This window comes from Chiroxiphia lanceolata, chromosome 15, assembly GCF_009829145.1.
Source record: "Chiroxiphia lanceolata isolate bChiLan1 chromosome 15, bChiLan1.pri, whole genome shotgun sequence".
Lineage (NCBI taxonomy): Eukaryota > Metazoa > Chordata > Aves > Passeriformes > Pipridae > Chiroxiphia > Chiroxiphia lanceolata.
The window spans coordinates 19,133,135-19,145,664 of NC_045651.1; the positions used below are offsets into that span (position 1 = coordinate 19,133,135).

General features: G+C 37.0%; 1 long non-coding RNA gene across 1 annotated transcript in view; it reads right to left on the reverse strand.

Moving 5' to 3' along the window:
• Positions 1-12,530, reverse strand: part of LOC116794451 — a 73,772-nt gene that overhangs the window by 25,592 nt on the left and 35,650 nt on the right. The window contains exon 3 of the long non-coding RNA XR_004359804.1: positions 1,629-1,755. This is a non-coding gene — a long non-coding RNA (uncharacterized LOC116794451). The remainder of the gene's footprint in view (positions 1-1,628; positions 1,756-12,530) is intronic.

Below are 12,530 nucleotides of genomic sequence, written 5' to 3' on the forward strand. Positions count from 1 at the left end.
CTCCATCTCAGAAGATTTTATGGCTGTCGAAGCTGGTTCGGCGAATAACATTTTCTGACTAAGAGGAAGGGAGTCTCCTCTGCTCTCCCCCACTCTCTTCTGCTCACACTTTCCACAGAAGTTTAGCAGACTAGTAGATCAATCTTTAACTGAAAATAATGTAAATATAGCCTCTAGTAAACATTGTCGGTGTTAAACGGACCCAACAAGTTTTCAAAGCCTTGCACTGGCCCCACTGTAAGTGACTGTATTGATTTCTGTCATATTTGGAGACAACCATGGAAACACAACCAGTTATGTCCAGTTTGGCCAGTTACAAAATTGTCCAAATTCTCTTTCAAAATATACTCACAAAATACTTTGTTCGATTATGGTAAATTATACACTTCAATGATCTAGTGAACCCAGGCTTTCCTAACACACATACACATAGGACGGTGGTATTTAAAATCCTACTATGGCTATGGGACAAATAAATTATCAGGTTTAGCCGAATTCTCCCCTTTTTCATTTTCCTGAATAAAGGACTTATTACCTAAATGATGCTATTAGATGCTATTTAAGTTTGTCTAGCATGACTTGCATAGCATCTTTCACATTACAGTATCACAATTGACAAGAAAAGCAAGAACAGACAAGAATATTGTGCAATATTGCCAAACTACCAGAACTATTGAAACCTTGACTTGTTAACTTCCTGAATGGATTTGAGACATGTCAAGATTGTCATAATCTTGACAAGTTTTCTCTCATTCATGTCTTTCCTCTTTCAAAAAGAACACCTTTTTTTTTTTAAGTAAAGTAAGTAAAATGCATTTTTTGAAATGTGAAGCATATTAAAGCAAGTTTAGATATTTGAAGAGTCTGGACTTTCAAACTACTGCAGATATTCATGGTGAAAAAGTACTTACTGATAAACCACCTAAAATCCTTCACAGTATAAAGCTTCAAAGTGGTGTAAATTCTTCAGGCAAAATACATATATATCGAATTTTTGTGTGACCTAGGGCCAGATCTTCAGCCAGCCCAACTCACAGTAGGTCCATTATCTTCAATGAAATGCTGCAGATCCACCTTTGGAGTACTGACCCATAATCTTTTAATGCACCTTAGCTGATTAATGCTGATTCTGCTTTCTATAACTATTTTCTTGTATTATTCCATCTACTTTTCTGGAACTCACTTGCGCAAATGTGAGAGAGATGCAAATCTGGGCCTTATTGCAGCCTAAGCACTTAAGCCTCCTTCCAGCAGATACCATGCAGCAGCTGTAAGAGACATTAGAGAGTGAATCCTTGAAAGCACAGGAACAAAAATCTCCAACTAAACACAACATCTTCTTCTCTGTGATCTTTTTTAAGAATAAACTTGAAATATTTCCCCAGAAGTTTGTGATACAGGAAAAACACCTCTTATAAGAATGTTGGGTTTTCAGATAGATTGAGGTAACACGACAAATTCCAGTAAACCTAAGATTTTACAAGAATTCTCTGAGTCAAATAACCTTAAGTTCCAGCAGCATCTTATAATGTGCGGGTGCACTATCCATCAAAACCACTCTGCATATCTAGAGATGCTGATATTGTCAAATTGGGCTGACAAGAAAATCAGAGTTCTGTGGAGCTTACCTTTGCTGGGCACTGAGGAGCATCCTGCCCCTGCACTCCAAGGGGAGTGAGCACAGGGGGAGAGAAACAGCTCAGTACAAGTGGGAGGTTGAAACATAGATGCTCTGCTGCTGCTGCTGACACATATCTGGAAGAGATGAGCCTTGAATCAGGTTCATGTTGTTGTCAGGTATAATGATAGGAGAATAACTCTACAGATTAGAAGAGAGAGAGGACCTACTTGAGAAAGAAGAAAAGGTATTTCACTATATGGAAGTATTGCAGCAAAAGGACAGAAAAGACAGATTTATACATCATGCTTCAAGAAGGGTGTTATTTATCCAGACCCCAAGCTTGCCTGTAGGGAAGCTGGATCGTGCTTATATACAGAAACCTCTGGTTTAGCACAAATGACATTCTGCAATGTACTCCCATTTTCAGATAATGATAAAAATGGGAATGTCAGAAATATGAGAAAAGGTTTGTGTGCTAAGAAGCTTGAACTGACCTAATGAAGAGTTCACGAGACTGACATAGGCAATAAATCTGCTGTTAGAACAGCACAAATAATGGAACAGGCAGTTCAACAATTACACTACACTATGAGTTTTCTTTGAGCAGTGTATAAAAAAGAAACACTTGGACTGACTTCTGTCACTGGAATAGAATATAGGAAAGGGAACTATTTTGATGACTGTAGAGTCAGCCTGTAGCACCTATAAAAGAAGGAGCTTTCAATTGCATCTAGGTAGAAGCTGAAGCCGAGCCTCTAAAATATTACTGGAAACACACTTGATGAGCAGTGAAATGTGGCAGTGATGCATTCATCTGGATAGTTGTTTTCACTGAAGCACTATCACAGTAGGACAGAAGATGGTGCAATATTTTCCTGCCAAATCTGAACAAGGAATAACTTCAATACTTGTGAATAAGCCTGGATTTTTGTCATCTGTTTTACTTCTGTCACTTGTACAGTCGTTTCTGCTTGTCTTTGCTGATATTTATAACCCTGTACACTGTTCCAAATCCCCGCTGCTTTTTGACTGCTCTGGCCAAATTTGTTCGAATTCTCTTTGCAACAGGAGGATTCCTAGGTTTAATAGGCTTTTAATGACTATTAGTTGCTTTGCTCAGGGACTCCCCGAAGGTCATACTCCACAGCGGAGAAGTGCATGCTTTGAAAAACAGAGTACAAAACGTAAACAAGAGAGAGCGAGAATGTAAAATTTGGAATTCCTGCAAACTCGTTTTTTCAACAGAAAAGCAAAAAAAAAATTATGTGTGAGAAATACCTTAAGAGTTTGCATGCTTGAGTTTTTTTAAAAAATTATTCACCCTCCTTGCTTTTGTGCGGGTTACACTGCACTCCGTGTAAATAAGCTTATTATCTTTGCTTTAGCATTTTAAGATTATAGGATAATCTAGAAGATGCAGCAAGAAAATACTTTCATATGTTCCATCTCTTACCTAAGAAGGATCTTGCCAGACATTTATTGATTTGTGCTTCAGGTTTATGCTCACTAATCTGTCCTGCTACCTATAATTGAAAACATCTTACGTCCCTTTTCCATATCCCGTCCCATTATATGAGAATATGTGTGTGCATCACATAAATTTGTAAATGGTTTACGTACTTATGGCTGAAGACATTCTAGGATGTTGCTCATATATACAATTTGAAAGCAATTCACAAGTGATGATAATAGCACACACAGAGGTATATGTTTCAATGGGAATGCAGGCAAGCAAAGAGACATATATACATATATCACAGACAAAATCAAGAAATTAAACATTATCTTATCTTAAAAAAAAAAAAACCAGCTACAAAGGCTGCTATGCTACTGGGAGGAGAAGGAAGGGCTGCTCTGCCTCAGGTAAACTCTCTGGGGTGTAATGTATATAATGCTTTCAAAGTAGTATTATGGAACCACAGATGAGAAAATTAGGAAATGGTATTGATTGCAGTTGTCGTGTCTTCTCTAAACCATTTGGATATTCTCAGCAGCATTCCCAAGGTGTATGCTAAATTAAATATATAGAAGCACATTACAAAATCCACATGATGGTGCTTCAATAGACTTATTGGCAATTAAGTTAGAGATGCACTTGTTTTTCACGGAATCTACGGCTTTAGCTCCAGAAAACAGTGACTATCTTGCAAACCGGACTGAAGGACATTATGGGGTCACATTTTAATGTCTGAATCTAATTTTCAGGGGAAAAATACCCTTCTACACATTTTGCAGCACCCTAGTATTTTCCCCACAGTGTCCTTTGCATTTATGTGAGATGATGTGTGTTGCTGTAATGAGATGAAGTGTGTTGCTGTAAGAGCTCCCTCCATTCCCATGGTAGTTCAGCAGCCTACACACACAAATGGCAGAAGGAAACCAGTGCCTGTCAGTTTGCAGCTTAGAAAAATCTGACTGAGATTTCATTTGCTATCACCAAAAGAATTTTTAGCCTAAAGATGACAGCTGTCTCTGGCATGCAGAAACAGCCCTCTCTCTCTTCAAATACAGGCAGCTGAGGCTTATCCAGGAAATGTCAGAAGGAGTGACCCGTTCAGTGCCAAGTGCCCTGAAAAGGACATGGTTTAACCAACTTAACCCATTCTAATTACAGAGTTTGAAGAAGGATCTTTTCACTTTCCAAGTTCTTGAAAGCAAAACTAAGCCACAGGTTTACAGATCTATTTGACTTTTGCATCTGTGTAACAGATTCATTACGTTTTCCCATATTGTTAACGTGAGGGAAACATATACTAATCTTCCCATTGCCTCTTTTCCTCAAGGAAAAGTCTCCACTTACTCATTAATTTGATACAGAAATGAAATTTCCTATGCCAAGAAATTATTCTTGCTAGCATACTATATAAATTTCTCTGCAATCACAAGGCTGTAAAACCAACCAACTAGAGAAAATCATTTTGCATCATCAAATATTGATTAAGCTAATGAAAATTTGACAAACAGCTATATGATGGCATGAGATTAACTGCCTTATGTGGTTTTGCTAGATATTTTTCCTTTGTAATTAAAAGTGAGTTTATATGTCACAAAAAATTATAAGAAGAAATTAAGTGGAATTAAATTAATTTTATATTAGACTCGAAAATGCAAATGATACCCTTTTGATATAAATTATGGTCTTTTTCCAGGACCATCTTTGGTACTTCAGAAGCAAAATGAAGTTACAATTTTACAGGCAATTTTAATAGACCAATTATTAGTATTAAGACAGTATCTGTAGCACTAGACAAAAAACTGAGTCTCTTCCGTGCTCAGAAATTCTTTCTTATATTCTATATATGTGCTCAGATTAAGAGGATTTTAGAAACATCCAAAACAAATAGACACAAAACTGTACTGGCAGTGTTAATAAGAAAAATACTGTGATAATTAGAATGGTTCTCATACTAAATTTCTTTTTCCCTTTTTCTCAAAAGTTACCACTCTTGCAAGAAACTACAAGGAGTTCTATACTGATCAAAAAGATGAATTTGCAGTGTAAAATTCCAGCAATAAAAATGATTAGGTCCCCCCAGTTAGTAGGCAATTATCTTCCATGTACTTTTGCAAATTGAGGGGCTTAGCACTAAGGGAAAGTGGAGAAATGTGCTTTTGCATGATCTAGTTTCAGGCGTATTCCCGTGGGAAGTCATGGCCTCCTATAACATTTTCTAATACTTGTTTTGCAACATATGGTTTGTGAGCATTCAGAAGAAAACAGTATGACCTCTAAATAAATGCCATTTTTAAGAAGGACCATGTGGGCAATTAGAAGATTCTCAGAAGAGTTAAGTGGGGTTTAAAAGCTACTCCAGTGCCTTTGGGCTGGAATCCCTGGCACAGATTGAACCAGAAGAAGATAATCTTGATTAACAGTACCTTGGAGGCAGGACAGAGAGAGAAAGCACTGGTGATGCTCAGCAGCACTGCTGCAAGGCCTGCTGGCCAAAGCCCAACAAGAGAGCAAGCTACACTCAGTTCTTAGGTGTGACAATATTTCTCCTAAGACACTCTTTTGGGATTATGTATAAAGATTTCAGTTTCTTGCTGCCCTCAGTAAGTCTCTATTATAATCCAGTATAAAATTAATTTTATTCATTGAGTAATCTGTTTTGTGTGTAAGTCAGAAATAGTCAAATATTGGACTTAAAATCTCTGTCTGTTTAAGTCTTGAGTTAAGAATCAAAAGAGCTGACATCTTCTATGCAATAGTTTATCAGTTAGAAATACTTCTTTGAAATCCCTTGTATTTGGGGACTTGAGGAAAAAAAGCCAGGACATAACAGCAGTTTATTCTACTGCCCTTGCAAAGCTCATGTCCAGCTGCTGCATTATGAAGCACAAAGGAAATCCTAGCCCATTAAGTAAATGTCAAAACTCTCACAATAACTGTGTTTGCAAGTCCAAGCTATCAGCAAGCACTGTAGCCTTGTCTGTTTGTTTGCCTATTCCTTGCCTAGTGCCTCTGCGCCACATCAAGTCATGGTTTGTGTTATCCACTACTTTCCCCAGAAATATAAAAAAGAATAAAGAATTCTATTTTCCTGAAGTTCTCATTGGAGAAAAGTATCTTTTCAGAACAACAAAAGGAAAAAAACTTTGTCTTAAAATATTCATCTTAAACGTAAGTTAATACTTTTAAAGGGAATTTTATCCTACAAACTCTGTTTCTCATGAAATAAAACAGTCATTATATTTTTCATCTCCCTTGATTTCCTATCACGTATCTATCTCAGCCACATTTGTCTGTAAAAGGATAGTGAGGGGTTTAATTCATTCCCAGACCATAGCAAGTAGTTTGCAGTTTCCAGAGTTGTGAAAGTACAGCTTGGAAAACCATAGAACTAATATGAAATGTCCCATGGGAAGCTGAGGAAACAAAGAAGATTTAAGTATTAATATACACCACTTCAGTCCCATTCTGTCCTATCACTCGTTTGCATAGATATAGGAAGATCATCCAGCTGTAAATTACATAGCAAACTGACTTTCCAGGCATCACTCAACAGCACTCAGAGTGATGCTGTATGATCACCTGTGTCAGGGCACACCAAATCTCACCATGGCTCAAAAGCAACACCAACATATTCTAGGAAATGTTCTTCTCCCATATGCTGGGAGAGCAGGAATGAGAGCATACAAAGAACAAAGATTTTGAAAAAGAAGACATTTTGTAGAGGTTCTTTAAAGATTCTTACAATCTTTACAGCTTTTACAGTTCTCACTGAGTTTATTTTACCAGAAAGCAATTCTGAAAAAAAACAAGCTCAGCTATCAGGTAAGGAAATGGAAAGAATGATCAATCACACAGCCTATGGAATACTTCTTGTAGCTATCAAAAGCATAAACCTAATATAGTATTTCCAGCAGATCAAAAGTCACTCTCAAAGTTAACTATTTCAAACTGTGGACTCTGTAAAAGACTTTCATATTAACTCTGCAGGTGCTTAATAAACTGATTGCTCACAATGACTATGTAGCAGTAGAAAAAGAAGCATTTTATAAATGCACCTTACTTTTTTTTTTTTTTTGATTTGCAGGGAATAGCTAAGACTGTCTAGTTTGAATGAAACAAAAGAGGGATTGTGAGATGTGATTTCTAGAAACAGGAATCAAAGCCAACTTTCGAGAGAGGCAAAAGGTGTTACGGAACTTTTGTTCACCTTACAGAGACAATTTTGAGTTAGAAATAAATAAACAATACAGGGGAATCTGCTGGCAGTCTCCAATTCCAACCTCTTTTCAGCAGCTGATATCTGCAATATTCAGATATCTGGCAAAATTCCAGTAGGGCTTGCCTGCTGAAGACACGGTTTGAATGATTTTCCAGAATTAACCAGTAAACCACGTTCTACCCAAGTCACACCTTGATGTGATGTAAAATCGACATGTCAGGGATTCATCATTAAAAAAAAAAACCAAACAAAACAATGACAACAACAAAAACCCCTAGAAAATAAGATACTGTTTTGAAAGATAGGACTGTACTAATAGCAAGATTCCTGCATTTCAAATGCTCTCAACTAAATAAAAGCTAAAAAAAATAATAAATTTTTGCTACTTCATGATTCTGTTCACTCTGATAGTATTCGGGACCTCATGTCTCAGAAAGCCCAGCACATGTTGTTTATTTTCTTATTGTCTCTGCAGGAGCTCAAGGATATGCCAAAGGAAAGGACTTTTTTTCTTTTGTTATGATCCTAGGTTTGGATTGGTTTTGGCTACCTTTTGTTGTAGCTTTCCTCTTCTTAAAGTGCTGCTGTCTACGGCCCTTGCTGAAGGCTGGATCCTGGCATTGATGGAGCATAGTTCCAGTATTACAAGGTAACTTTAATACTATTTGAGACATGAAAATTTTTTTCTTCATTTTCTTTCTGTTTCTAAGAATAAATGACAGCTCATATTGTGCGTAGGTTCCCGCTCATGACAGTCCAGGCTGCTAACAGATTGCTAATCAGATAACTAGTCTATTAAAAGATCTTGAGGAGACAATTTTCTCTTGCTTTCCAACTACAATTTGGGAAACTTATTTCCCTGTATTGAATCATTAATAATATAAATTACTGACATGGTATCTAAAAAGATAGTGTTCCTTAAATCAGTTCCACACATTCCAAAAGTAGTCAATCTGCTTCCTCACAACCTCAAGCCAAGGATCAGAATGTACTGCATTATAATACAGGGAAGTCTATGTGAGAAGGAAACAAACCACAGCAATTTATGCTCAAAAGAAGTAAACATGAGCCAGGAAGTTGACAGGTGAAAGCAATATGGTACTGGCAAAAGTTCTGTCTATTGGACATACATTTAGTGCCATATTTGGCAGACTGACAGATACAGACAGAGGAGCCCATACAGAGGCAGTGACTGCAGATAGGAAAAAAACACTAAGAAATTAATAGTTCTCGACTGGTTTAATACCATGGGAATATTATTCTTGAATTCAGTTTCTATTATAAAGCACATTATCAGGTCTAACAAGGCAGAGAAACTTCTAATAAGCCTTTTCATCAGTTATCCTTTTTATGTGAACATAGAGAGAAGTTACTTCCCACAAAAACATAATTATTCCTCAGTGTTGAAAGAGGCTACCACATACTTTCTTTTCATGCAAGCGCAGAAGAGTTTGGTGATAAAATCACCTCGGCAAGCCCAGAAAATAGATATATTATTATATTCTAGCAGACGTATTATTATATCCTTACTTGTATTAAGATAATTCTTTGGGTTCCAGAAATGGGGCAGGATGTTTCTGTACTAGGTACAGTAGAAAAAAAGAAGATCCAGAAACACCTTCTTTCCTGAAGTTGTATAGAATTTTCAGCCTATACAATAAATATAGGATGATGTGACATTTCATGGAAAAAGACAGTAAAGTAACCTGTTTCTACCAGCCACTGTTAGACTGCTGGGGTCCCTCAGACACAGCCGGCAGCACTCAGTTCCTGAGGTGTTATTGCTCCCCAGGATCAGCTGCTGTGTCCTCAGAGGGAAAACAGGCCTGGAGTGGCTGAGCCGCTCAGCTGCAACAAGAGCTGAGAGCCTCTGCCCTCCTCCGGAGATCGCGCTGCCCTGGAACACAACTGCACAGCCACGCAGCAGAAGCTGCCTCTCCTCCAAAATCCCCGCGGCTGCAAGGGCTGAGGGTACAAGTAATCAACCAAAATAGATGTCTCTTCACCCAGAGTCTGTATTTAAACTGAAAAATAGTCCCTGAAGTGAGAACAGTAACAATGTCAAATCTCACTTGCTTTGTAAAGAACTCCTAGCTTTCTGTCTAAACCTATTTTGAGAAAGGTAGGCTTACAGAGCCTAGAAAGTTAATTAACATTATTGACCAGGATAACACATGCAGCTTGAACGCTAAGCACTTGTGAGGCAAGTACTTCAATTAAGCAGAGGTAAAAACTCACAAGTTAGAAACTCAAAGATTCTCTCCATGTAAAAAAAAAATAAATTACAAAATATGAATTCTTCATTATTCCAGTTTATTTCTCCAGTTGGTTGACACAGTACTGTAGGCTTTTAGGGCTGTAGCCAAATGGTTTTTTTGAGCACCAGGTAGTTTTTAACATGTACTAAGGTGGAACAAATTATGTTTACTCTAGCCAATATTACTTCTGTAAGAAGACTTTTTTTTAAATGCATGCATTGCTGAAATGTCAACCTTTGTCTATGTGGTTTTGGTACTCTAAACAAACTATAGTGTAGCAAGGAAGAGAAATAAACTGCTTCTCTAAAGATGATAAAACAGCAAATAAAACTAAGGAAGTGAACTAATAATCTGTCAAATGATTTCATGAATAAGAAACAGAGACAAGTAGAAAATGACAGCGACTCAATGGCAATGCTTGGCTGATAAAAGATGAATTGGACAGGAGCATGCAACAATATTTGTGCTGGGATTCTATGTGACAGATCATTAATCTAAAAAAGATCTAATTCCATATCAAAGCATTTACAGACTGGAAAGATATCTTGTGAGCTGCATGCAACTTTGTTTCTGTGGTTTTCGAAACGAAAATAAATTCAGAAGAGTTACTTTTCAGAGAACTGTCAGGAGACAGAACTACAAAATACTACAAAAAGAGATAAGAAACAAGAAAAAGGTGCTATAAAAGAAAAGCAACCAATTTGCATTGGGTCATTTTGCTGTCTCTAGTCCTTTAGTTTAAATAGAGTGAATGAGACAGCATTAATGGGTAAGACAACATTCACAGAAAGGTTATCAGAACACAGATAAAGTTGAAGGCACCAAATACATAAATTTTCTCTGAAACACAGAAACTATTTTTGACATTCAGAAGTTAACAGTCCAAGTTCCTGATCATACCCCACCAAAAACCAATCGAAAGCCTCACACTGACTTTAATGAACTCTCTGAAAACTCACTCTGATATAATCAAAGGAACATCTTTTAAAGTACATACTTAAGAGTTAATCCTACATAAGAGAATAACATTCAAAGAGCACAAAAGAAAATTAAGAAGACCACCTAAAGCATGTAGCATCTCCCATCTGGTTGGGTTACCATCCTGTGACTGATGACACACTTTGGACCGTAGGCAATGAACTGAATTTTGTCAAACTAAATGAGACAACAGGAGAATTTGAGCAAAGACTTTCAGAACCAAGAGCATGAAGTATTATCTTCTCAGATAAAACTGTATTGTTATGTAAGCAACATAAAGATAGCAGAAATGTTAGTAGAAATTTAATCTTACTGGAGGAAAAGAACAACTTCAGAGCACAAACAGCACCATACATATACAAAATCCATTGCTGTATCCACACTGTGTTTTTAGTTTGACTCAGGAATGAACTTCTAAAGCAAAATGTTCTAGAAGCCAAGCACGCTTTGTTGTTCCTTGCAGAGTGCTCTCAGCATGTACAAACTGGATTTCTTTTACAGAAGACTAAATTGGAGACCAGCCTCAAGAACGCACACTCCTGCAGGTCATGGCACTGACAAGAATTAGGTCAAGGTAAGATCCTCAAACATTTATAGTGGGTTCTCAACACTGCTGTCAAACCACGGTCCCTGGTATGTTAATCACAGCTAATATGTCATAAGTAGGCACACAAATTGTGTCTGGAGAATCTACCCAACACAAGGACATGAGATTTGGATGTAGCAGAACAAAGGAAAAGTGAGATATCTTTTGAAGCAGAAGTAAAAAGAAAAACCAGACCTTCAATCTGAGTTTAGTAGAAAGAATACAAACAGAAATTCAACAAAAAAAAAAGATCTGGAAAGAGCCTCAAAGGAAGTCTGAGAAGAGCACATCTGTCCCTTGCATGTCGTCCTTCACCAAGTTCCGTCAAGGGAGGCACCTGTACTGCAGCAACTGCGACCTGTTCACAGACAGGGACTTGGAATAGTAAAACTAAGTTACAATACTCAGGCTTCACTTCTGCCTGAGAGCTGGAACAGATATGATTTGAAGAAACGTTCTCACCATTGGTTACCAATTGAAAAAATTCAGGTCCCTATCCCACAGGAGGGACTAGAACTGTTTTAAAACTCCTTGGGCATTTATATGAGATTGGAAACAAAACAAAAACAAATGCTAAAGCTAAGCCTAACATGAACTGTAATATTAATAAACTCTCAACATGAAACAATAGAAAACTGCAACTGCGTGTAATATTGGAAAAGCTTGAGCATATGTATCTGAGCCAGTCTCTTCCTTCGTTCTGTTTCTCAGCTGAGGAACTGGGCAGTTAATTCTTAACACTGGTATGTCTGGTTTATAGCTAAAAGCTATTTCCCTTGGCCTATATTAAATAGTGTTTATGTGAAAAAGTCAATAAAGTACACCCAGCAAAAACTGAAGTATGAAACGTATTTCTTATAGAGGAAAACAACCAGATATCATTGACAGTAATTTGACTCCCTTATTGATTGTTCCAACCCAAAGGTCAAAGGATGAATGAACCATGACACACTTCACTATGCTGTTTCTTTGAAACTCAGATTTAGTCCTATATTTGTCTACTGGAGTCAAACGTTCAGCAGTATGTGAAAGGGAATATGGCTTAGTTGCTCTAAGGTGGCAAGGGAAAAGATTTCCTATGGTAAACAAAAGCACACAAGTTAACACTGCTTTAAGACATACTTGCCAATAAACACAAGAAATTAATTTAGGAAAATAGAGAATATAGAAAAAACATCACTGAGTTCCAAAAAAAAAAAATTCCCCCAGAAATACTGACTTATTTTTCCATTTAACTGTACTGTTAGACACATTCAGTAAGTTTAAAGACTGCAGAAATCTTTTATACCATATTAAAAACCTAAAAATTAAACTCTCAGAAACATCATATTACTTCAATTAATTCTTCAATGAAGTGAGCAAAAAACACAGACTTACAGTTAACTGTTTGTGGTTCATACTATGTTAGGTAT